This window comes from Arachis ipaensis, chromosome B04, assembly GCF_000816755.2.
Source record: "Arachis ipaensis cultivar K30076 chromosome B04, Araip1.1, whole genome shotgun sequence".
NCBI lineage: Eukaryota > Viridiplantae > Streptophyta > Magnoliopsida > Fabales > Fabaceae > Arachis > Arachis ipaensis.
In genome coordinates, this window is record NC_029788.2 from 47,262,345 (window position 1) to 47,289,406 (window position 27,062).

Genomic DNA, 27,062 nt, shown 5'->3' on the forward strand with positions numbered 1-27,062 from the left:
TTAGACGAGTACGAGTAGGGATATTTACTTTGTTTTGAATATTTTGTATTATTAGTGAATTGCAATTTAGACAAATATAAGTTTGAGTTTAGTTATTGTTTAATTACTCTGTAGGTCTCTATAGTTTCACCAAATTTTCAATTAAGTCCCTATACTTTTTTCTTTTCAATTGGGTTCCTAGACGTAAATTTTTTTTTTTCAATTTAATCCCTACCGTGACAACATCGTTTGAGATAATAGAACATTCTGTTAAAAATTCGAATATTCTCATAATTGGGTTAAAATTGCAAACTGAACCCACTTCTAATTTTTCAAAATCCCAAAACTATCGTTGACATTTTGTAGAACCAGCGATTGTTCTCTGAAGTCAGTAGCGTTTCTCCTTTGTTCACTGGTGCAGTTGTGCATCTGCGTCGTCGTTGTCGTCGTCCGTCGTCCTTGGTCTATACTGCACGGTTCTACGCTGTTAGTGGCAACTCCATAACTCAGACGTCACCATAGAAGTCTTGGTTACCTCCACAGCTTTGGAAGAGGCTCTTCAACTTCTCTTAAAATGAATTTATTAAGCTAAGAGAATTCAAGAAATAAAGAAGAAAAAAATTGAAAATGGATAATCAGAAGAAGAAATGGAAAAACATTCTTAAAGGTCTCCAATTCGCACCCTTTCTCATTTCAAGTTCCAACATCGACGTCAAGGTACAAAATTCCCCTAATTAGCCTTTTCAATTTTACATCTTATCTCAAATTAGGATTTCAAATTTCACCGTAATGTACCTAATTCCCATTCGTGTATCTTTTTTTCTGTATAAATGGTGAAATTTGAGTGTGAGAAGACTGATTCAAGAGTTTAGGGTTTTTAATTTTTGTTCTTTTGTAGTAATTCAGGATAAGTGACAAAATTTGAGCATTAGCATTGGCACTCAAGGATCCAAAGAAAAATCTAGGGTTCATAGAACCCAATTGCTACTGGTAATGCCATTGTTGTTTCTGGGGAAGATGCTACCCCCATCACCACTATGATTCTTCAACCTGATCCTTTTGTTGCTGTGGTTGATTCCTCTTAAAATGACGAATATGCTAAGAATCCTCTGCGATATGTGAATTGATGCCACCAATTCTATATGGATTATTGCAATTAAATGATGTGGATTAAGATTGTAGCTTTGGTTAAAATTGTTGTATACCTCAACAAAATAAGAAAGGTATTTTGTTATTTTTGAATTATTCTGAGACTTGGTTGCTTTTGTTTATCTTCTTCCCAAGTACAATGCAATGATTTTAGAAGCGCTCTAAAAGATGCTAATGGATCTGATCTGAATGCCATTGTTAACTTCATTGAGGTCAGATTATAAACTTATATCAAGTGAAGGTAGCAGTGAAGGAAGTGATGCTAATTTTCAGAATGTAAGTTAGTTTACTTGTCAGCTTATCACTATACTTCCAAAACCGTTCTGTGGATTTTTTTCATCAATTATAAACTTGAAGGACTATAAGATATGTTAAAAAACTTTCTTTTATTAAAAGTTTGTTATAAAATAGTATAACATATCATGAGGCATAATGTTAATCCAGGAATATGTAGAGAAAATTCTAGGATTGTTGTTTATGTCTTGTCTTTCGTTGATACTTGAGAAAATATGTATTGCTTATTCTAGCTGAACATTGAAACAATTCATACCTTCAATATACTTGCTTTTGAATTTTTGTTAGTCAAATTGGTTCTCTTGTTTGAAAAACTATATAAAAATAAGTTTTTTTTTTTAAATAATTCTAGTTATTACCATATCAATGGTTTTTGTTACCATATGCCACATACAAGTTCTTTCATTACATTAATATGATCATATATGGTTGCATATATTTGTTTTTATATGCAATAAATTGCTCTTGCAATTGTGTGATGATTAATCCTTTTTTTTGTTTTTCAATCCAGACCAGTTACATGTGGTAGTGATTGTTTTCAATAATAGAGGTGTATATAGAGGTGACCGAAGAACCCTCAAAGAGATTAATAGACCTCACAAAGATGATCCTATTCCGACTTTATTTGTTCCAAAAGCAGGCTACCATGCTTTGATTGAAGCTTTTGGTGGAAAGGGCATCTGATGAACTCAAGTCTAATCTTTTTCGTCTCAAAAACCGGCCGTTATCAATGTTATTGTTGATCCCTATGCTGGTTCAGAAAGTGGAGGATGCAACACAAGAACTGATGTCCAGATTATCTATATTATACTGAAATTACGTTTTCTATAGTTTTCATTTTTAGATTTCAAATTTCAATAACAAAAATTACATAGCCTTGTGGTTTTCTATCGTGTACCATGATATGATAAAGACACAAACTATATTCCATGAATCCACACAAATATAAAATGTTACATGATCATAATGAATACTTGAATCATGAAAACCGAATTTTATATATACTTATTACTACCATTTCTGTTTCATTTTATCAATGTTATAGGAATATCTTTTATTGAATATTTTTAGTTTTACCGAATTTTCAATTAGGTCCCTATACTTTTTTTCTTTTCAATTGAGTCCCTATATATTATTTTTTCTTTTCAGGGGTATACAAGTAATTTCACAATCTACTAACATTTTTTTGACGTTTAACGTTAACAGGGACTAAATTGAAAAAAAAATCATGTATAAAGATCCAATTGAAAAGAAAAAACGTATAGGGACTTAATTGAAAATTTCGTGAAACTATAGAGACCTGCAGAGTAATTAAACCTTTAGTTATTTATCTTGTCTTGAATCTTTAAGTTAGAAGATTATTTATTATTATTTTAATAAGTTTGTAAACTAATTATCTAATGTATAGTATAAATTTTATTTTGTATTTAAAAATTTATTGCCTCATTATCTAATATTTAGTATAAATTTTATTTCTATATTTAAAAGTTTATTTGCATTAATTGTCTATTATTTTTCAAAGAAAAAAATAAAAAATATGACTATAAAAATCAACTGCATCATTGTCGGTTTTTAAATTCAAAATACACAAAAGAAAATAATAAATAGACGGAGAGCTTATTGATATTTTAATAATTAAATCGACGTCTACTTTGTCAATTTTAATGAATAAAATATCGACAGATGGTGTGTCGATTTTATATAATATTATCGACGGCAAGTTTGTCGTTTTTACTAAATCAGTAAAAATCTTAAACTCATATTATTGACGAAAAGGTTTTTGATTTTGTTTAAAATTTATCGATGGTTTGACAAGCCGTCGATTGTATTAGATTTTTGAGAATTCGACACGTTTAAAAGCAACACATTACGTCGTTAATTTTTAATATTATCGACGACAATGCTATCGATTTTTTCGTCGATTTTAACAGTTTTTCTTGTAGTGGTATTTATTTTGTATATGAGTTGAATAACTTGCTTTTGCTTTGTAAAAATCAGGGTTCATGATTGAGGATTTGAATGCAATCTAGGAGATTTAAATGCAGTCTAGGAGATTTGAATTGTTTTTTGATGAATTAGTAACAACACAATATTTAAATCCAGAATGCACTGAAATTTCATAATGATGACAGTTTAAAACAAACTCAGAAACAAGATTCAATCATCTACAAAAACACATCCATATAAATTTTATATCCAGAAAACTCATCAATATAGATTAAATGATACCAGAAGCATTACAACTATCTTGCATGAACTAATTACACCAAATCCAAGTCATGAGACCAAGTGTACCTCATTTAAATTTAGAATGCACCAAATTAATTAATGACGATGACACACAAACTGTAACACCCATACTTTTAATACCTCATGATTGTACTAAAAGTCCAGGCGTTACTTACCTCTAATCCTTTAATTTAATACTATATTTATTTAATATTGAGCCTTCGCGAATATGAACCAAATCTTTAATTATAAAAACGAAAAGTCTTTACTTTAAAATCACATAATCACATATCATATTCACGTAATAATAAATACATAGACTTATTCAAAACTTCCTAATATATAAGTTCTGCTCCTCTAAAATCTCAAAATGACAAATGACAAGGGGTAAAATAAAATCTAAAAATAAATCAAATCCAGAAAATGATAACATATATATACATAAAGCTTCGTAGTTTGATCGTGGCTTCGTGCCAAAGCTTTCTGAACCTGTCATCGAAAAAGAAATTCTGTAGGAGACTGAGAACATCGTCCTCGAAAGGGTTCTCAGTAGAGGGTTTAAGAATTGTTATAAGAAGATACGTTTAAAGAGAAGAATTGATTTCAAGGTAGTGATTATCGTTCGTCCTACGAATCTTTTAAAAACCAACGGCTAATCATCCAAAACCATTTTAAGGAAATAATATTTAATTTTTCAGAAATCCAAAACCTTTCTTTTCTTATAAGAAAATGTTAATCAGTTTCCTAGACTGTATGAATGACCAACCTGTCCCAAACATAGGTTCTATGCTAAACCAGCTTGATTTTTCATACTTTTCTAATACCTCAATCAGAAACTAGTCACAGCCCCCAATTCAAACAACTCAACCAAATCAGCAATCAAATCATCACATTAGGAAAAAAAACCTCAACTTTACCACAACCAGCTTGAAAGATCTCTCAGTTGTACACAGATATAATTCAAATACAGAAAATACAGATAGGATGCAAATACAGCAAGTATGCCAAATAGCAGATAAGCATAGTTAAATGGATAGGCAAACCAAAACAATGCACACCCAAGAAAAACATACAAATGCATATGATTTATGCCTGTCCTATAGCTAATGAGCTCATCCGTCGGTTATACAGGCAACCCGACATGTCCTGGTAGCTAACCATGGACAGTCCCTCTGTACGCGCATCCCCTAGTTCAAATACACACACACACACACACACACACACACACACACACACACACACACACACACACACACACACACGCACACACGCACACACACACACAAACACATATATATAGATGGCATGGGGGAACCCGGGGAGTTAAAGTGCCTGGTCACATCTTACGTACAGATGGCCAATATTTTGTCTAAATTTTGCAAGTCACATATACTTTTAGTTAATTTTCATCATCAATTCATATCTCATTTCCAAATTCATTCTAAAATCATACTTTAAAGTCAATCCTCATCATCCTTCACTCAAATTCAATCATCATCTTCCATCCTCCCATTCCGTTCATCAATAATCCTAATTCAAAACATAATTCATTCCTATCTAGCTAAATCAAACTTAAAACGTAATCATTTTCTTAATAACTATAAATCAAATTATATAACCCTTAAATACAAATTTTTTTAAATAACCATCCAAACAAAATCTCTAAATTTTATAAAATTTTGGCAGCATCCCTTCTAAAACTCAGATTCTACCACCTTCTCGGGTCCCATCCAAACATTCTTCAAACTCTTTTAAATCATTTCAAAAATCAAAACAATTCCAATATCTCAAATCCTTTTCAATAAATCAAACTCATTTCCAATATTAAAACATTTCCAGATCTCAAGAAAATCAAATCGGTAGTTGCTAATTTAACAAAAAATCAATCAATAACCTAAATTATTCAATCTTCTCAAACAATCAATAATTCAACCACACAAACAATTACAATCGTCCAAAGCAACTCAAACTAAACCATAAGACTTACGAAATCACAAAAATATACATTTTGCATTAATATTGACTTGTAACAATTCTTGAAAATAAAATAAATTTAAGAAAAGCGCCCCTACCTCGAATAATCAAAATAAAGAGAAACTGAACTAAAGGCAAGATTGTGGTGTGACAAATGGTTGAACCACAACCAGCAACGCAGCGACTTTATTCCTTCGAACAGAATCAGCGGCAACTCCAGCAACTACCTTCAGTGACAGCGGCAGCTGAGTAACTCACAGTAATAATTTTATTCAACATAAACACTTTAACAACAACCCTCACAATAGCAACGGAACAACTTAAGCGAACAAAAAGAAGTCAGAAATGTGGGTAAAGCTCACCAGAACAGTGGCAGTGACGAGAAGGGTTCTAGTGGCGACGCGATCAATGACAAGGTGCGGCGATGGCTGACCCTCAGTAGTGGTGGCAACAATGGCGATCCCAGTTCCTCCTCTTTGTGTTCTTCTCTTTCTCGAGCTTTCTCTCTCCTAAGATCCACTCTCCTACACGGTGAACCAACGGTGGCAGCATGAAGCTCCAGCGGTGACGGAGGCACGACAGCGATGCAGGCAGCAACGCCTCCCTCTCTTACTCACGATGGCAGCGCGTACTCCATAGGATTTTGATAGCGGCTCAACAGTAATAATCAGCGTTGATGCGCGACGGAGGTGGCGATTGCATCGGTCTCCCTCTCCTTTCTCTACACTCTTAGTTCTCTCTTTCTTTCGTGGGTAAGGAAGGTTCTCTGTGTGTGTGATGGAGGGTTTTGGGTGTTATGTGTGTGTAAATTGGGAAGGGGATGGGGTGGGTGAGTGGCGGTGAGGCAGTTTAGGGTTAAAATTAGGATTTTAATTTGGGAATTTAGGGTTTAGGTAGAATAATTTAATAAATTATAAATAACTTACTATTTAATTTTCAAAAATCCGGGGTCTTACATCCTGCTCCACTTATAAAAATTTTTGTCTTAAAAAATTAAAATAAAACATAAGATATTACATAGTTTTAATACTTTACGTTTAATACTTTAGAAAAGCAAGAAGTCTTAGCATAGATATAAATTTTTAAATACCGGATAAACCATATAAAGAAATTTTTAAATCCTTTTAGGGAAGTAGTTGCTAAATTAAAAGTGATCTTATAAAAGATTTGAAGGAGGACTGTGGAACAGAATCAGGCAGGAAAATAGTCAATTCTAAACCTTTTTAATCCAAAATAAGAACTCTAGAAATAGACTGTGCTTCATAGTAAAACAAGCTCAGTTTATGTCAAGGAGTTACATAGATCACATTGAGGAGTTCAAAGTCAAGAACTATTATGTCGAAAATTTAAGAGATAATCAAGAATATGGTTTGATCAAGATATACATTAGACATGAAGTAAAAGAATCAAATTACATAGTTAGATCAATTCGAATCGTAACTTTTAAGGTTCAAATTACTCAAGATTTACAGATCATGCATCACGTCAAATCAGGTTCAAGATCAGATCAATAAGCACAGGATTCATGAAGAAGAGTATAATCAATGATAAAGACGGATATCTTTGAAAAACTCAAGCAAACTCTCAAGAATACATTCAAGCAAGATTATGGACGAATAATAAAATATGATCGAAAAATGGTAAAATCATGGTTTAAGGAAGGAATCCAAGTCAAGGAACCTTAATGAGGTAGTAAAGAAGAAATGATATGCGAACCTAAGCGACGTAAACAAGAATCATAAGTCGAAACCAAGCACAAAAAGCGAACTCTATCATCCCCGAACCACGTGACTCGCATTACCCATTACTTATCAATGTCAATTCGCCTATAATAACCTATTAACTTCCCCGTACACATAAGCCATCAACATTAAGTTCGCCAGACATAACATCAACAGATATGTAATGGTAAGCTAACAGTGTTAATCAATATACAGTCATGTGCATTAAGCTCTAATTCTTGTTATCTGGAGAAGACCTATAAAATGACAGACATTCAGAGTATGCAACGAAGCATAGTTAGTCCATTCCCAAGGCTCTAATCAGGATGAACTACTCTGATACCATAATGTAACACCCTTACTTTTAACACCTCATGACTGTACTAAAAGTTCAGGCGTTACTTACGTCTAATCCTTTAATTTAATACTATGTTTATTTAATATTGAGCCTTCACAAATATGAACAAAATATTTAATTATGAAAACAAAAAGTCTTTACTTTAATCACATGATCACATATCATATTTACGTAATAATAAATACATAAACTTATTCAAAACTTCCTAATATATAAGTCCTGCCCCTCTAAAATCTCAAAATGATAAATGACGAGGGGTAAAATAAAATCTAAGACTAAATCAAATACAGAAAATGATAACATATATAAACATAAAGCGTCGTAGTTCGATCACAGCTTCGTGCCAAAGTTTCCTGAACCAGTCACTGAAAAGAAATTCTTTAGGGGAGTGAGAACATCGTCCTCGAAAGGGTTCTCAGTAGAGGATTTAATATTGTTATAAGAAGATACGTTTAAAGAGAAAAATTGATTTCAAGGCAATGATTATCATTCGTTCTATGAATATTTTAAAAACCAATGGCTAATCATTCAAAACCTTTTCAAGGAAACAATATTTAATTTTTCAGAAATCCAAAACCTTTCTTTTCTTATAAGAAAATTTTAATCAGTTATCTAGACTGTATAAATGACCAACCTATTCTAAGCATAGGTTCATTAAGTCTATGCTGAACCAGCTTGATTTTTCATACTTTACTAATACCTCAATTAGAAACCAATCACAACTCCCAATTCAAACAACTCAACTAAATCAGAAATCAAATCATCACATCAGGAAAATAACCCTCAGCTTGACCACCACCAGCTTGAGGGATCTCTCAGTTGCACACACATACAATATAAATACAGAAAACACAAATAGGGTGCAAATTAAATACAACAAGTTGACCAGATAGCAAATAAATCAACAATCCAAATCCAATGTCTCAATTGCTTTTCAATAAATCAAACTCATTTCCAATATTAACACATTTCCAAATCTCAAGAAAATCAATTCGGCAACTACCAATTTAACAAAAAATCAATTAATAACCCAAATTATTCAATCTTCTCAAATAATCAATAATTCAACCACACAAACAATCACAATAGTCCAAAGCAACTCAAACTAATCCATAAGACTTACGAAATCACAAAAATATACATTTTTAATTAATATCGACTTGTAACAATTCTTGAAAATAAAACAAGTTTAAGAAAAGCACCCCTACCGCGAATAATTGAAATTCAGAGAAACTGAACTAAAGGCGCGGTTGTGGTGTGATGACTAGTTGAACCACAACCAGCAATGCAGTAGCTTTATTCCTTCGAACAGAATCAGCGGTAGCTCCAGCAGCTACCTTCAGTGACTGCGGCATCGTAATAACTCACAGTAATAATTTTATTCAACATAAACACTTTAATGACAACCCTCACAATAGCAACGGAACAACTTAAGAGAACAAAGATAAGTCAGAAATGGGAGTAAAGCACACTAGAACAGCGGCAGCAATGACAAGGCTTCTGGTGGCAGCGCGAACGAACTCAATAGACGGCGATGACAGCTCTGACGTCAACGACAAGGCGCAGAGGTGGTTGACCCTCAGCAACGGTGGCGACAACAGCGATCTCAGTTCCTCCTCTTTGTGTTCTTCTCTTCCTTAAGCTCCCTCTCTCTCTTCAGATCCACTCTCCTCCATGGTGAACCAACGATGGCGGCAATAAAGCTTTAGCAGTGACAGAGGCAAGGCGGCGGCACACACAGCAACACCTTCCTCTCTCACTCGTGATGGCAGCGCAAACTCCAAGGGACTACGATAGGCACGAACGGCTTCCTCCTATAATGGCGATGGCAAAGAAATGAAGGCTATAGCAAGGTAGTTAGACGGCTCTCTCTCTCTCCATGGTTCCATTTCTGACGACGGCTCAGCAGCAATGAATGGTGATGACGCGCGACGGAGGTGGCGGCTGATGCGTGAGCATCTTTTCTATATTTTTCTTATTATTTTGTTGAGTTTTATTTATATTTTAGTGTTTGAAGTCTATTTGGATGCTACTTTAAAGCGCATTGTGGTTTTATTAATTTCAGAAAAAATCTGGCCAAGTTTAGCAGAGTTCGCACAGAAAGAAAAGGAAGAAAGTGGATGTTGTCAACCCTGACCCCCCCCCCCATACTCCGACGTGCATAACTTGAGCTATAGAGGTCTAATTGACGTAGTTCCAGTGACATTAGAAAGCTAACTTCCAGAGCTTTTTAAGGATACATAATAATCTATATTTTTTTCTGGCATCATTGCCTCGTGGGGTGCTAAACGCCGAGCCTGGGATTTAGCACCAGGAAGACAGCAACGAGTAAAAGCTTTTTGCCTCCAGGGGCACTAAACGCCAACTCTGGCATTTAGCGCTGGTATCGTAGATCCAAATTCAAGGAAAAGGCTTCATTAGCTAGATTTGGGTCATATTTACTTTATTTTATTTCATTTTAGTTATTTTTATTCCCAAACACAATCTTTTAGGCTTTAGTAGTGATTATTCTATTTTATTTTCAAATCAAATTAGGTTAGATATAAAAGAAAAAAGATTTATACCTTCCGGGGATCTCTTCAAATCTTCTCTCTTCCGTACTTTCACATTTTTTTGAACCCTGGTTTTCTGTCTAAAGCATGAGCCACTAAACCTCCTCAGTTAAGGTTAGAAGCTCTATTTATTTCTATGAATTAAGACTATTGTTTTTCTATTTTAATTAATGTATTGATTCAATTTCAAGGATTACTTTTATTCTTCATCTTATGAATCTGGGTAGACCAGAAGAATAACACTTATTCTATATGAATTCTTCTGATTCTTAGAAGAGTTGTCTCACTTGAACACCAGCCTGAAAGTAAATTCCTCCTAAACTGCTAATTACTTGGACTTAACAAGATACGTTACATATAATCCTCTTATATCTGTGTAATTAGGGTTTTTGTGGCTATAAAATAGAATTAAACTTAACCCTCTAATCGAAATTAAGTGACCAAGACATTGGCGGTTAACTAGGTTAGAGGAGGCTAAATCACTAAGACATTCAGGTTTAGCCACTGACAGTTTGCCATGAAATGAATCTTGCAAGATTAAATTAGTTGGTAAGAAAACTTAATCTAGAAGAATAAACATCTCCGATACCTTAACTATTTTCTCTCATGTAGTTCACACCAATCCTTCTATTTGCTTTCTTACTTTTTGAAGAACTGTTTTAATGCTTTTGAATCTCAAGACACAAATTTTTGCTTGCCTGACTAAGTGATTCATTCGACCATTGTTGCTCTGTCCATCAATCCTCGTGGGATCGATCCTCACTCACCTGAGGTATTTCTTGGTACGACCAGATGCACTTTTCGGTTCAGTTGTGGACATTTGAAATCTGCCACCAGCGGCTGCTTCGGTCCCCCTCTCCTTTCTCTGCACTCTCCGTTCTCCCTTTCTTTCATGGGTAAGGAAGGCTCTCTGTGTGTGTGATGAGGGTTTTGGGTGCTCTGTGTGTGTAAATTGGGAAGGGGATGGTGGTGGGTGAGTGACGGTGAGGCGGTTTAGGGTTAAAATTAGGGTTTTGATTTGGGAATTTACGATTTAGCTAGAGTATTAATTTACAGCTAATTTAATCCAATATATTGAGGACAATAATTTTTTTAAATAAAATTATCGACGAATATAATAAATTATAAATAACTTACTATTTAAGTTTCAAAAATCCGGGGTCTTACACAAACTCAGCTCAAAACAAGCATACAAACTCAATTTCAGGTGATTTCCATTAACAATGAGCTGTTGAAATTCTTTGATTATGAATTTGAATAATTTGGTGTTTCGTTAGCTTAAAATAGTGTCGTGCTTATAATTTTCCTGTGTTTTTGTATTTTTTTGTGTGATGTTGATAAGCAGTTTGTGCCAAAAGTTAGGATGACTTTCAACATACGTGAAAAAGCTAAAAAATTCTATAAAGAGTATTAAACTTGAAGGTTTTTCTAGCACAATAAAGAACAAAAACAGAAAGAAAAATGAAATTAAGAATCAATTGATTATATGTAATAGAAAGAGAAAATGGAAATCCAACAGATCTCCAACTCAAAAGACAAATCACTCAACCAGATTAAATTGTCCTGCAAGAATTTATATACATATATTGAAGGACATTGGTTTTTGGATTTTTTTTACGGTTGTTTTGAATCATTCACATCCATGTTATCCAAATCAAGCAAAGATGCTTAAACAATATAGGCACTTAAGCATGTTCGTATGTCACAATATTGAGAATAATGATGAAGTTGGTATTAGAACGAGTAAAATATATCAATCATTTGTTGCAGCTGCAAGGGATTATCGTGAATTAAGTTTTATTGAAAAAGATGTGAGAAATTACATCACGAAAAAAATTCGTAATGTTTTTAAATATGATGAGGATAAAATTGAGGTTGATCACTCAATCAAAAATACTTTTTGGGATGATGCAAGAAGCAAAGCTGCTTGCGAATATTTTGGAGATGTTTCATTTGATACAACTTATATTACAAATACGTAATTTTATTTTTCTGGTTTTTGTGATTTATGAAGTACTTTTCGATGCATATCTGATTCTATTTTCGGTGCATATGTGATTTTGTTTCTGTGTTGTTGATTTCAGGTATAATTAAATTTTTGGTTCTTTTGTTGGTGTGAATCATCATGGTCATTTTACATTTCTTGGATGTGCTTTGATGAAAAATGAGGATATTTAATCATTCAAATGGTTATCTGAATGTTAGCTTTGTTGTATGGGAAAAAGACTCCAAAAAATATTCTTACCGATCAATGTTTATCGATGCAAAGGGCTATTGAGATTTGTATGTCAACAATAATGTATAGGTGGTGTATTTGGCATATGATGAAGAAGATTTCATAGAAATTAAATAGTTACAAAAGACATGAAGAAATTGAACAAGAGACGAATCATGTTGTTTGGAACTCCTTTACAAAATATGCATTTAATAGAAATTGGAATGATTTTCTTATGCAGTATGATATTGGAGACAATAAGTGGCTTTCAGGTAATGGTGGCTTTATTAGAATTAATTCATGTTGTTATTTTAGTATTTAGATATTTATTTGTTTTTTTGTTGTAATAACGGTGTAGAGCAGTATACTTTTCGGTGTTGTGGTTTCTGATTTACTATTTTGATGCGTTTTTAAAGCTTTTTGAAGATCTTCATATATGGATTCTAGTATATCTTGATCACCACTTTTGGGTTGGAATGAGAATCACACAAATGAGTGAGAGAATGCATATTTTTTAACAAGTTTATTACACACAATAGCTCATTGATTCAATTTGTGAAACAATATGATAATTGCCTAAGAAGTAGATAGCAAAAAGAGAGAATCTGATACTATAGATTTTTATACTTATACCTTGTGCAACAAAATCATCAATAGAAGCTCAATTTCAGTATGTGTATACTCATGAGAAGTTTAAGGAAGTTCAAGCACAATTTAAAAGAAAGGTGAATTGTATCACAAGATCGACAGAGTCCGTCTATGTTTTATGGCATATGAAGTCATAGAACAAGTTTCAATCTCCACATTCAATAAGTTTGTGGTTATATATCGTGCAATATCATGTGAAGTAAAATGCCAATATTTATTATTTGAGTCAAGAGGTATATTGTGCCGTCATTCTTTGAGTGCCAGCTTTGACCGAGTAGATAAAGTGACATCGAGATATATATTAGAATGTTAGAGTAAGAATATAAAAGAGAGGTACACACATATCAAGAGCAGTCATAATGAGCCTTTATTGGAGCCAAGAAATAGAAGATTTGATGATTTAATATTTCACTCACATAATATTTGTGAATTTGCATCAGAATCTAAGAAGTTAATTGTGGTTATGCACCACGCTTATGATAATCTGATGCCTGAGATGCAATAATATAAAGGTAAAAGTAAAGAAAAATGTTTGTTATGACATGAAGATCCTTCTTTGGATGAGATTAATGACTTTAAAGCCCGCCATGTGTGAGAACAAGAAGATGTTCCAAAAATAGATTAAGATCAAATACCAAAAAATAGACTACAAATGCATCAAACAAAAAGAAAAAGAAAGCTCTAAGTGAGATAAAATTGAAGTGCTTTGATTTGGTAAAATTGTGTTTGTGCATGTTAATAGCATATATGATTTATTTTTTGCAGCTAAATCTTTTATATGGTGGATCAATGATTCCATCAAATTTCAACCTTTATCATGGATAAATTATGAATTATCAATCTAGAGATTCAACAGAATAAGATAGTCTTTTTGATGTTTAATCGAATAAATTTTGGTCTTGTTTTGGTACCATTTCGGTGTTATTCCATTAATATTTTTCTTTTTTTAATGAAAATGATGTTTAATTTTTGAAATATGTGTGTGTTGTTCCATTTACAGTGACATATTTTAATATTTTTAGTATTATGATGTTTATTTGATAGTTAGTTTTAGGTTAATGTTTATTATTTTGGTTTACTTTCTACAATTATAAATTGTTTTAGGTGTCAATGCTTACAAATTTTGGTACTGTTGTTGTTTCAACAATATATTTTAATTTAAATATATATAAACCTAAATTCATTAAAATAAATAGGTAATTGTAATACAGTACATAAATTTTGATTGAAGTCTAACATGGTAATGGAGATTATAAAAAATAATGAATATTTACAAAGAGGTAAAACATGTGTTTGCTTTAACTAATCAGTATCCAAAAAATTCAATATCAACTAAGAATACTAGAAATTCTTAATAATCTTGAAAGTTTACAATATTCAACCTATGTACTTTTTAAATCTTCTGATGAAAATCTACAAAAATTGCTTGATAGTACAACAAATGATTTAAAGAGTCTTACAACTTCAGATTCTGAAATGACTTGATCTCTCAATTTATTTAGTTTGTCAAAGAGATCAATTCAACTTCATCCTACAATTAAAATAAATTTATTAATTTGTGTTAATTTAAAAAGTAAAGAGTCAGCTATGTCTAATGATACTTACTTTTTTTTTTAATTATTCCATGTGTATTTTCCTTTGTTGATCTTTTTGGGATCAATTATCTCTAGCCATTTTATGACATATATTGCGCAATCGTAGATAATAAATAAAAATAAAATAATACAGTAAAATATGTTTAATTGTACAATAAGAAAAAATACAATAAAATATATTAAATAATACTGTAATAGGAAAGAACAACAGAACGATGCATACTTTGTTTGCTAACCACTGATTAAAACATATGGTGTTTCAATGCCTTTCTCATTGTCTAGCAAAAATGATGATCTAGTATACACCTTCATTTGTAATATAATAAAGCCCTGAGAAGCATAGAAAGCAAAATATAAGAAACACTAATACTAGAGAATTCATGAAGAAAATAGAAATATCTTTACATAAACAACTTACAACAAATTTATTAAGTTTTTTCTTTCATCAGAGAGACATGATTTATGCTTTGGGGTAAAGCAGATGAACCTTTTTGTTTTGAACATTTGCAATCCATAGCCACTAGTGGTCTGTGTAAGACTCAAAACTCTTGAAAAAGGGCTATCATCAGCTAATTTCAAATTCAGTATTTTTGTAGCTTTAATTTTAGAAATTTCTTTATTAAAGAAAAATTAAAGCTAGTTTCGATCAATTGAATTTGAAATAGATTAAGATTTATTATCCAATTTTATAATTATTGAATTATTTTCTATATTCAAATTATAAAGTTGGTAGTTGTGAAATAATAAGAATTTTATATGTTTTGGACTAAATAATTAATATTTTAAAATATTAATACTGTTATTTTGAAAAATAAAGAAGTTAAGTATATTATTTCTAATTTTTGGATTTGAACATTTTATTGGAAATAATTTGTGAAATTAATGAACAAATAGTATTTTTAGACATTACCATTGTTGGATTAAAATTTATCTCTAATTACCATATTAGCCCTACTTTTGTTTGAAAATACTAAAATGCCCCTAACCCTAATTTTGTTAAACTATTCCCATCCCTATCCCGTTCACGCTGCGTAGCCTAACCCTTTCCTCAGCCTTCCCTGCGTAGCACACACACATATCCAGTTCTCTGAGGAAGAAAGGAAGAAAACGAGAAGGGGGAAAGGGAAAAGGGGATTTGGAGGGAGGAAGGGCACCGGGCAAGGAGCAGCTCGCCGGCCAGCCATGCCCTATCACCGCGTCCACACCGCGTCGCCGCCATAGTCCTCACCCCGCCGCCGTCATCCTTGCGATCGCAAAGAGAGAGACTGACGGGACGAACTGGCATGCACGGGAGAGGAAGAAACCGCATCTGCGTCGCCGTCGTTCACAAGCTCAGCCACCTCGCCATTGTCGCTGCCGAGGGTTTGTGATGGGAAGCAGAAGCTGGTGAATTAAAAATTTATTAAAATGGTTACGTTGCAAGTATAGTTCTTAACTCACCGAAAATCTGCCAATCAATTTAGAAATATGTCACAGAGAGTTTAAATTAAAATTACTGGGAGTTTTAAGTCCCAGGTCGTCTCCCAACGAGTTGCAAAAAAGTGTGCTGTTTTATTAATTAAATGTTCCAAGAAGTTGAGCTAAGTGAATTGGAATTTAAATTGAGGAATTTTAATTAATATAAATAAAAGCCTTGACTGGGAATTGATTAGTTAGAATCTCTATCATTGATGGAGTAATTTTTAGGATTGATTTATAATTAATGGTTACTCTGTTTGGTTATCCGAGAACAAACTAGAATGATGAAGTCTTGATGAGGAAATAACTCTTCTCAATGTTCCAATGCTAAGACCAATTGAAAATCCAAATTCTAAAAACTAGAGAGAAAAACCTAAGAGAGTGAAAAACTTGTTTTTAAAACTACTGAATGAAAATGTCCCTTTTGTTTCTGCATATTCTCTGACTCTAGTCTGCTGTTCCGGGCCAAAAACTGGGCTGAAATAGGGTCCAAAATCGCCCCCATCGAATTCTGCAGATTATGCAGATCGCGCATGTCACGCGATCGCGTCATCCATGCGGACGCGTCGCTTGCGCTTTTTCCTCTCCACGCGGTCGCGTCGTCCACGCTACCGCGTCGCTTGCGCTTTCCAATCCGTGGCCGCGCAAGCCATGCGGCCGCGTCACTGCGATTTGCGCTCCTTCACGCGGTTGCGTGAGCCATGTGACCGCGTCACTTCTCGCTGGTTATCTCCTCAAATTCTTGTGTTCCGTCCATTTTTGCTAGCTTCCTCTCCTATCTCCATCTCATTCATGCCCTATAAAGCCTAAATTCAAGTATTGAACCCTCACTGATAATGTATGTACGCTCTAATCTCTAGTGTATAGGGTGATCACTCTATCCTTCTCTAATCATGCTTTCTAACTTTTGTTCTTCTCCTAATCAATCAACAACAGTTAATATATCAATGCAAACATCATGAGGTCTTTTCAAGGTTGTAATGGGGCTAAGGTATATGTAGGGATGTATATTTGGTCAAGTGAGCTAATAAATTGAATCTTTAATTAACCCACGCTCTAACATAACTTGTATACACTTAATGTAATCTTTAAGGTTCATACCTAGCTACCCAGAGTTTCCTTTTTTTTCAATCCATACTCATGTATCAACTTATATTTTGGTTCTATCATATGTGCACTGATCTTTGAATTCTGAATTTGACATTGGGGTAATTTTGTGTCCCCTTATTTATTTGTTTATTATCTCTTTCTTCTTTTTTTTTTTTTTTTTGAAAAGAAATAAATAAAGCTTATCAATGCACATAGATTTTTTATTCTTATAGTTTCACATGAATAGGTATCCAAATTCCCTTTAAGTTTTCATGACATATCCCCTTAACAACTTTTGTTCCCACAATTTCCCATACTTAACTAGCACACAATTCTATCTTAAGCTAACCAAAGATTCAATTTTGGATATGCAATTGTTTTTCAGCTTAAGGTTAGTAATGTGGTAAAATATAGAACAAATGGGGTTTTAAAGGCTCAAAGTGGTTAACAAGGGTAATTGAAAAGGGTAGGCTTGATTTAGATAAGTGAGTTTAAACAAATAATGGCCTCAATCATGTGCAAGCAAGTAAATATAATAAATATTGGACATATAAGATAAAACAAAATATAGATTACAATCATAGAGAAGTAAACACACAAGAATGAAATAATTATGGTTAAATAATGTAACCATTCATAAAGGCTCAAATCTTCCACAGGTTGTGTGTTCTTTAACTCAAATATCATGTTCCGAATACAACCCAAGCAAATTTATCATAAGAATTTTTTTTTTTTTTGAAAAATCAGTGAAATTTTGTTCCAAAGATAGATTTTAAAAGAAACTTATTGTCTTTTCAATCGAGTAGAACATGCATGCAACTATCCTAACCTATGCAATTTATTCTATTCTATAAAGGAAAGAAAAATCTAACTAAAATGGTCTAATTATTGGTGCCAGAGAAGAGAATTTACCTCCAGAAGTCAGGTACTGACCGACCTCCCCACACTTAAGGCTTTGCACCGTCCTCGGTGCCATTTGTCAGAAACAGGGGTGGGCTGGTGGTAGTATCTCCACAGTCGGGACCGTTATGGCTCCCTGTGCTAGTAAAGGAAGTGGAGTCCGGGGTGTCTGAGTCTCTGAAGCGTCCCTTGAGTAGCTCCTTGAGGTGTTTGAATCGGCGCTCGTTACGGCGCTCTCTCATCTTAGCTTTCAGTTCATGCCGATCCAATTTTTCAAGTATCTGTTGGAGCAATTTCTCAGTTGTAGATGCTTGTGGTGTTGAAGAAGGAATATCTTCAACTGGCTCAGTAGGAAGGCTTGTAGTGGCTGCTGAGAGTCTGAGGTATTTCCCGTTAGGGATATATTGATCATCCCGTGGAAGCATGGCTTTGGTGTCCCCAGCTCTGTAGGAGACTCCGGCTGCTGAGACAAGATCTGAGACCAAGGCGGGGAAAGGTCAGTTGTCCGCAATTTGCACGTGTTCCATAGCATTCCGGATATGTCTTGAGAGATTTAGAGGTTGGTCTGTAAGGATGCACCATAGTAGAACAGCCATGTCTGCAGTGAAAGAGGACTCATGAGTGCTCGGAAAGACGTAATGAGACATGATCTGTGCCCATACGCGAGCCTCCAAGGTAAGTGCTGAAGCCAAGATTCCCTTAGGGCAGGTACGGTGGTATCCGTAGATCCAACGGCTGCCAGGTAATGCGATGACTCCGAGAATGGAGTCCCAGTCGAATTGGTATCTCTGGCGCTGAAGGGCGGCTTCTTGAAAAGCGTCCTTTCCTGCTGGAATAGGGCGAAGACTCAGAGCTTGCTGAATGGCCTCTTCTGTGATGGGGACTTGCTTCTGCCGGACATAAACAGACTGCAGGGTCGGCATGTAGAAGTTGGAGTAGAACTCAACTACCCAAGAAAGATTGACCTGCCTTGGCTGTTTCTGTAGGAAACCCCATTGTCTTCGCTCAATTTGCGGCTCAACAAAGGTGGCAATATTGGACGGGAGGATAAGAAGGTATTCATTGTTATAGTTCCTTTCTGCCAGGATAGGGAACATCTGCTCACAGTAGCGATTGGAGAATCGCGCAGCGTCCTTTGCTGGAAAGGCTTTCTCCTTTTCATCAACCTTTATTATCCTCTTGACTCGTTTTGTTGAGGGCTTGACTACGGTTGAAGAAGGCTCTGCCACTAATGCTCTTTTAGTTCCTCTTCTTGCTGGCGGTCTGGAAGTTGCTTTCTCCTTTCCTTTCTTGGTGTCCATCCTGAAAGAAGGGAAGAGAAAGTAAATTAAATTCAAAGAGATATACAGCAAGGAAGGAAACGGAAAAGAGGGTGATTGATGCACATTAAGATATGCTGACATTAACACATGCTCGCGAGTACGTGTGAAAAGCCAATGATGGAAAATAGCTAGTGCATATAAAGACAAATGAATGCAAGGTGTTTATTGGCATGCTGGCAAAGGGCATGAGTAGCATAGACCAAGCAATACTTTGTAACAAACCATCACGTTTGTATTGACAATTAAATTCAATTAATAAAATAAGAAGGAGAATTCATGAAAAGCAAGCATAGAATAGTAGAGTAAAGTAATGTAGAAAAGTGCATAGTGCTATATGGGCTTTTTCACAAACACATGGCATGCATGTTAAACAAGATATAAAAAGTATGAAATTGAACATGCAAGCAATCCCTTAAAAATAATAATAATTGTCAAATAAATTGTAACAAGTCACAAGCATATAATGAGGGATAATGACTCAAAAATTTCTAACACCATGTAAAAAGGGAAAAGAAGAATAAAGAAAATAGGAATAATTAAAAGAAGAAGAAAAGAAAAAGAAAATACATGTAGAACAATAAAAAAAATGATAGAAAAAGAAAGAAGGAAGAAGAAGGTAAAACCTTGTTAATGGAGGAGAAAGAGAGAGAGAGAGAGAGTGAAAGGTGAGATAGAAAGGGGAAGGGAGAAGGAAGAAAGAAGGAGGGAAAAGAAAAATTAGGATTTGGAGGAAAGAAAGATAAGATAATTCGGCAATTTAGGTTGAGCTGTGCGGTGCATGCGACGCGGCCGCGGAAGGCACGCGTTCGCGTGATTGCACTTCAGGTAGGGTGACACGATCGCGTCGGTCACGCGGTCGCGTCGGTCACGCGGTCGCGTGACCCGTGTTGCGCTGCTGGCGCGAGTGCAGCCTCGCTCCAGCACAACTCTCTGTTCAATTTATTTTAATAGCCAAAATTGGGTGACGCGATCGCGTGGGTTACACGATCGCATGAGTGTGCATTATAAAATGGGTGACGCGGCCGCGTCAGTGATGCGGTCGCGTGACAAGGATTGTGCTTCCAGCACCAATCCAGCATCACTCTCGCACAGAATGCGACTGTGCACCCTTTTACGTCGAAAACTCAGGGCACGCGGCCGCGTGGGGCACGCGGTCGCGTTGGAGGCCATGATTTCCATGCGACGTGGTCGCGTCAGCGACGCAGTCGCGTGGGGTAACTTGTGCCATTGGCACGACTCCAGCGCTCTTCCTGCGTAACTTTCTGTTCATTTTTTTTAATTTTCTTTACTCCCCCTGCCACGCGGACGCGTTGCGCGGCAAAATTTTTTTTTTTTGAAGGAAAGGTAAAGACATGTAATTGAAAGAGCATGAAAGCACTAATAAAGAGAAGAGTTATTAAAGAAGAAAAACTAAAAGTGAAGAAAAGAATGATCATACCGCGGTGGGTTGTCTCCCACCAAGCACTTTGCTTTAACGTCCGTAAGTTGGACGCTCCATTAGCTCAATCTGTTGCTTTGTGGGGATCTTCCAAGTGGAGGATCTCAAGCTCCTTGCTTTTCTGCACCTTCTCACCATGGTACAGCTTCAGGCGGTGTCCATTAACCTTAATAAGTTCAGAGCTTGAAAGATGGCTTAGGTGGTAAACTCCGTACGGTTCAGCCTTCTCTACTCTGTATGGACCTTCCCATTTTGATCTTAACTTACCGGGCATGAGCCTCAGTCGAGATTTGTAAAGGAGGACGAAATCTCCAGGTTGAAATTCTTTCTTCTTAATGTTTTGATCATGTGCAGCTTTCATCCTTTCCTTGCAAATTCTGGAATTCACATAAGCTTCTAGGCGAAGGTTCTCCAGTTCCTGTAGTTGCAACTTCCTTTCAGCTCCGGCCTTCTCAATTTCCATGTTGCATTCTTTAACTGCCCAGAAGGCTCTGTGTTCAATTTCAACTGGAAGATGGCAAGCTTTTCCATAAACTAAGCGAAAGGGACTCATCCCAATGGGTGTCTTGTATGCTGTTCTATATGCCCACAGTGCATCTTATAGCCTGGTGCTCCAGTCTTTTCTATAAGGCTTCACTATCTTCTGCAAGATACGCTTAATTTCTCTGTTTGACACCTCGGCTTGCCCATTAGTTTGGGGATGGTAAGCTGTTGCAACTTTATGGATTATCCCATGCTTCTTCATCAATCCTATTAGTCTCCTGTTACAAAAATGGGTGCCTTGATCGCTCACGATCGCTCGTGGTGATCCAAAGCGGCATATAATATGGTTTCTCACAAAGGAAACAATAGTGTTAGCATCATCAGTGCGGGTAGGAATTGCTTCCACCCATTTGGAAACATAATCCACAGCTAACAATATATAAAAGTATCCACTAGAATTTGGAAATGGACCCATAAAGTCAATGCCCCAAACATCAAAAATTTCACAGAAAAGCATATATTGTTGAGGCATCTCATCCCTCTTGGATATGTTACCAAATTTCTGGCATGGGTGACAAGATTTACAAAACTCAGCAGCATCTCTAAAAAGAGTAGGCCACCAGAATCCGCAGTCTAAGATCTTTGTAGCTGTTCTTTGAGGGCCAAAGTGTCCTCCACTCTCAGATGAGTAACAGGCCTCTAAAATGGACTGGAATTCTGATTGAGGCACACAATGTCTAATTATCTGGTCAGCGCCACATCTCCATAAATATGGGTCATCCCATATATAATATTTAGACTCACTTTTCAGCTTGTCTCTTTGATGTTTAGAAAAATGTGGAGGAAATGTGCGGCTAACTAAATAATTAGCAACAGGTGCATACCAAGGGACTACCTCAGATACTGCTTGCAGGTTGTCAAAAGGAAAATTATCATCTATAGGGGTAGAATCATCCTTAATATGCTCAAGGCGACTCAAGTGGTCTGCTACTAAATTTTGATTACCACTCCTATCCTTTATTTCTAAATCAAATTCTTGTAACAGCAGTATCCAACGTATAAGTCTTGGTTTGGATTCCTTTTTAGCTAATAGATACTTTAGAGCTGCATGGTCTGAATACACTACTACTCTAGTACCAAGTAAATAAGCTCAGAATTTATCCAGAGCAAAAACAATAGCAAGTAGCTCTTTCTCAGTAGTAGTATAATTGGACTGGACAGTGTCTAAAGTCTTAGACGCATAGGCGATAACAAAAGGATCCTTACCTTCTCGCTGAGCCAGCGCTGCTCCTACTGCATGGCTGGAAGCATTGCACATGATTTCAAATGGCTGGCTCCAGTCGGGTCCTCTCATAATTGGGGCTTGAGTTAGAGCAGTCTTTAGCTTATCAAATGCTTGTTTGCAATCTTCACTGAACTCGAACTCAATGTCCTTCTGCAGTAATCTGGATAAGGGAAGTGCTACCTTACTAAAGTCCTTAATAAATCTCCTGTAGAAACCTGCATGGCCAAGGAACGAACGGACTTCCCTCACAGAAGAGGGGTAAGGTAAACTAGAAATAATATTCACATTTGCTGGGTCTACAGAAATACCATTATTAGATACCACATGCCCTAATACAATCCCTTGCTTTACCATAAAGTGGCATTTTTTGAAATTTAATACAAGGTTTGTATTAACACATCTATCTAATACTCTAGATAATCCATCTAAGCAAAGGTTAAAAGAATCACCATAAACGCTAAAATCATCCATAAAAACTTCCATACAGTCCTCAATAAGATCAGAGAAAAGATTCATCATGCACCTTTGGAAGGTGGCTGGTGCATTGCACAAGCCAAAGGGCATTCTCTTATAAGCGTAAGTCCCAAAAGGACATGTAAAAGTAGTCTTTTCCTGATCTTCAGGAGCTATATGAATCTGGAAATAACCTGTGTAACCATCTAGAAAGCAATAATGCGATTTACCTGACAGGCGATCCAGCATTTGATCAATGAATGGAAGTGGGTAGTGATCCTTACGGGTAGCTTGGTTGAGACGCCTGTAATCAATGCAGACTCTCCAAGCATTCTGAACTCTAGTTGCCATGAGCTCTCCATGCTCACTCTTCACGGTAGTGACTCCGGACTTCTTGGGCACCACTTGTACTGGGCTTACCCATTCACTGTCCGAAATGGGATATATGATACCTGCTTCTAATAGTCTGGTCACTTCCTTTTTGACAACTTCCAAGATGGTGGGATTCAATCTTCTTTGTGGTTGACGGACAAGTCTTGCTCCCTCTTCTAAAAATATTCTGTGCTCGCATATTTGAGGGTTAATTCCCACTATGTCTGCCAAACTCTACCCAATTGCCTTCTTATGCTTCCTCAGTACATCAAGTAACTGCTCTTCTTGTTGAGAAGTTAGTTCCCTTGCAATAATAACCGGAAGCTTCTGCCCATCCTCAAGATAAGCATATTTGAGATGTGGAGGGAGAGGTTTCAATTATAACTTTTGATCATGGGCAGGCTCTGGATTATCTGGGGCTTGTGAAAGTGGCGAAGTGTCCTCATTGTGAGTTAAGAGGGTCCCCACACTTGGGCCTTGTCCAGTGTGCCTTTCTTCAAACTCTTCTTTTTGAACTTCAGCCACACTTTCGTCTATGCATCACACTGGAAGATAGAACGATCTTCTGGGGGGTTGTCAATGACTCCATTCAGATTGAAGATTACTATGCGGCCATCTATTTCAAAGGAGTATGTTCCTGAAAAAGCATCCAATTTGAATTTTGATGTCTTCAGGAATGGTCTTCCAAGTAGGATTGAGGATGGCTTATCTGAATCATTATGGGGCATCTCCAAGATATAAAAATCAGTGGGAAATTTGAGCCCTTTAATGTTCACCAAAATATCTTCAGCAACTCCAGCCACTGTAATAATGCTTTTATCTGCTAACACAAAACGAGCTGCCGACCTTTTTAAGGGGGGAGCCTTAAAACATCATATATAGACAAAGGCATTATACTGACACATGCTCCTAAATCACACATGCAATCGTAAATTACTACACCACCAATAGTACAACTAACTATGCAAGGACCTGGATCACTACATTTTTCAGGTAATCCTCCCATTAAAGCATATATAGAACTACCTAAAGGAATAGTTTCTAATTCATTAATTTTGTCTTTATGGATACATAAGTCTTTTAGAAACTTTGCATATTTAGGTACCTGCTGAATAACATCAAAAAGGGGAACAGTTACCTCAACCTTTTTGAATATTTCTACCATTTTAGGATCAGGTTCCAACTGCTTCCTGGGTTTCCTTGCAAGTTGTGGAAATGGAATGGGAGCAGTGTTTTCTGTGGGGCCTGCACCTTTTTGTGCTTCTTCCTGTGGTTGAGCTATCTCTTCGTTAGCTACGTCCTGTATATCCTCTTTCTCTTCAACATCTTCGATTTCTACCACCTCTTCAGCTGAGGCGTATTCTGGCGAGCTTGGTTCCTCCTGATTCCTCTCCTGCAGTATAGTTCTAGACCTCAGGGTGATGGCATTAATGCCTCCCTTTGGATTGGGTAATGGTTGAGAGGGGATTCCAGTGGTGCTTGAAGGTTGGTTACTGGAATTTTGTGCTGAACTAAGTTGTGTCATAAAAGCTTGCAGAGTAGAGGTGAAACCATTCCTGTCTTTTCTCAAAGGCTTGTAATAAATCTTCATTAGAAGATACAGAAGAATGAGTAAATTGAGAGGTTTGCTGCTGATTGTTCGGTGGTCCTTGGTTTTGCCTCAGGTGAGGTGCTCGGTAAGGTTGATTTTGCTGCCTGTTGTTGTTATTATTCCACCTCTGATTTTCCTGATTATCTCTGCCTCCCCTGTTATTGTTGTCCCTCCAATTCTGGTTTGAATTGTCCTGCCATCCATGGTTATTATTTCCACTTTGATTGTACCCTTGGTTGGGGCGGTCATAGAAGTTGTGAGTGGATGCCACCATGTTGTCTTCTTGTTGGAGCTGCGGGCATTCATCAGTGTAATGGCTGTAATCAGCACAAATTCTGCAAATTCTTTGTGGGACTAGTTGTTGGTTTGGCTGCGGTTGAGTTTGCTGAGCTTGTTGATTTAACTGCATTTGCTTCAGCAGGTTGGTCATCTCACAGATGCTTCGATTTAGAGCAGCAGTCTCTATGCCAGAAGATACTTCTGCAACAGCTTTTGAACGGCCTTGCTTCTGTCTGTGGTTCCGAGTAGATTCAGCTAAATCACTGATCAATTGCCAAGCATCATCAGTGGTCTTGTACTTCTTCATAGACCCATTGCTGGCACTTTCCAATGTGGTCTTATCTTGGGGCCTCATACCTTGTGTGATATAGCTGAGTAGCACGATCTTGTCAATCATGTGGTGGGGCATGCTTCCAGAAGATTATTGAAGCGCTCCCAGTATTCAAAGAGAGTCTCATTGTCATCCTGAACAATTGTAGAGATATCCTTCCTCAATTTATCAGTAACTTCAGATGGGAAAAATTTCTCCAGAAACTCATTTCTGAGTGTATCCCAGTTGGATACCTTTGCTAGAGGTTGAGTGTAGTACCACTCTCTTGCTTTTCCCTCAAGAGAGAACGGAAAAGCTTTCAACAGAATTGAAGTTTCATCAGTGCCATCACGCCTGACAGTAGAACAGGCTGCCTGGAAATCTCTCAAGTGCTTGATAGGCTCTTGAGCAGGTAGGCCATGAAACTTGGGCATCAAATTTAGCAGTGCGGTCTTTACTTCAAAATCCGTAGCTACCGCTGGATGATGCGCTTGAAACGGTTGCATTGTAAAATCAGGAGCTCCTTCTTCCTGAATGGTAACTCTTCTAGCTGCCATGTTTTCTGCACGTAAAACAACCGAATCAGTAGAACGGGGGCTGGTTTCTTCCTCAAATTCACTTTCAGATCCGCCATCAGAGCGGGCTAACCTACGCTGTTCTTGCCTTATTCGTGAAATTGTTCTTTCAATTTCAGGATCGAATATTAGCAAGCGCGGATCAGGAAGTGAACGTGTCATTTGACGGAAGAAACATGCAGCGCATAGTAGCAAAATTAAATAAAATACAAATAAATAAATTCTAATTAATAAAATAGCACTCTATTGCAACTCCCCGGCAACGGCGCCAAAAATTGATGGGAAGCAGAAGCTAGTGAATTAAAAATTTATTAAAATGGTTACGTTGCAAGTATAGTTCTTAACTCACCGAAAATCTGCCTATCAATTTAGAAATATGTCACAGAGAGTTTAAATTAAAATTACTGGGAGTTTTAAGTCCCAGGTCGTCTCCCAACGAGTTGCAAAAAAGTGTGCTGTTTTATTAATTAGATGTTCCAAGAAGTTGAGCTAAGTAAATTGGAATTTAAATTGAGGAATTTTAATTAATATAAATAAAATCCTTGATTGGAAAATTGATTAGTTAGAATCTCTATCATTGATGGAGTGATTTTTAGGATTGATTTATAATTAATGGTTACTCTGTTTGGTTATNTGGCGTTGGTGACAGGATAGCAATCCAACATTTAACCCAACTACAAATTTTTCCTTCAATCCTTCCAACTCAAGAGTTCCTGATGCCGAGGCATCTTAGGCTAGTTTCACTAGCATTTTTCTGTTAGTTTTAGTTGTTTTATGCATTTTCTTGAGCTTA